Source organism: Arachis ipaensis, chromosome B06 (genome assembly GCF_000816755.2).
Source record: "Arachis ipaensis cultivar K30076 chromosome B06, Araip1.1, whole genome shotgun sequence".
Lineage (NCBI taxonomy): Eukaryota > Viridiplantae > Streptophyta > Magnoliopsida > Fabales > Fabaceae > Arachis > Arachis ipaensis.
This window is the reverse complement of record NC_029790.2, coordinates 131,282,856-131,284,492: the sequence shown is the minus strand read 5'-3', so window position 1 is coordinate 131,284,492 and position 1,637 is coordinate 131,282,856.

The following is a 1,637-nucleotide window of genomic DNA, read 5'->3' as shown; positions in this document are numbered from 1 at the left end:
GGTATTTTTTTATTTTTTTTAGTATTTTTATTTTATTACTAAAAATTTGCCAAACACACTAAAAAATAAAAAAGATCTTTTTGAATAAAGATCTTTTTTTATCAAGATAATGAAGCTCAAAGGAGCACATAATAGGATAGCGGTACATGCTATTTTATTACTTTTTAATGGCTACACGTTTTTATAATTTTACTTTCTCTTTATCTCTTCCTTTCACATTTATTTCTTTTAATTTATTGAACTAAATCAATTATACTAATTATTTGTATTAATTAATTAAGTACTTTTTAATGGATTATTATAATTATATCTTTAGACCATAGGTTAAAAATATTATAAAAATTTTTTATAAAAAATTTTAAAATGTGTCTTTAAGATACAAATTAACTAAATTATTTTTCAATTTAATGTGTTTGATTCATTCAATTGTATTAATTATAACTAATCAATTATGTAATTTGATTTGATTAGGATAAATATTTCATCATTTAATATTTTATTTAATTCATTAAATTACATTAATCATAACTTCAAATATTTAATTTAATTAGAGTAAATATCAAATTATTTTAAATTTTGTTTGATTCATTAAACCAAATTAATTATAACTAATTTATTATTTAATTTGATCAAGATAAATATTAAATTATTTAATAAATAATATATAAAGCAATAAAATAAATGAACTCAATTAATTCAATTTATTATCTTATTATTTGTTATATCCCTTTTTTTTCTCTTTATTTTGTACTTTAAATAAAATATTTGTAATTTTTTATTTTTTATTTTTTTATCTTAATTTTACTAATATTTTTCTATAATTTTGTTTTATATTAATTTTTTATTTATTTTGATTAATAATTCTTAAGGGTATTATTATTTTATTTAAAGATAATTTAAATTTTTTGTAATATTTTTTATAAAAGTTGATTAATAGGTTCTTCTTCAAAATATTTTTTTAAAATTTATTAATAAGATCGTATTTTGATTTTTCTCTTTCATCCTTTGTATTAATTAATTATATTAATCTTCTATTGCAATACATTTTTTATCTACTCCACACATTATTTTTTATATCTTCTTTTTCCTTTTTAATTACTCTTTTATTTTATTTTTAATTGTTTATTTTACTTTTACTTCTCATATATAGACTTATTATAATTCATCACAGGTTCTTTTTGAATTTAAATAATTTTTTAGGTTATATTTTACCATCGATGCTTTTATTTTGTTTAGTGTGTTTTTTTTAGTCTGTGTTTAGTATAATGATCTGTAAATATCTATTCTATTATATAAAAATTAAATTTCTGCACTTAATGATAAAATATTTCTTTTAACTCATCAAATTTAATTTATTATAATAAATTAATTATATCATATATCAACTTTGATTAATTATTTAAATATCATACAATTTATATATTATGATTTCTATCAATTAATTAATTGTAATTCAAATTGAATGATGAATGATTTATGAAATTATTATTTTCTAACCTATTTATGGGTAATACATATATTAATTATAATCACAAATTAAGCTATTTTATATTAAATGACTTATATAATGGTCATCTCATTTATTATCATAAATGCTGAATTAAATAAGTCATTATTACTTTTGATTTAAAATTAAA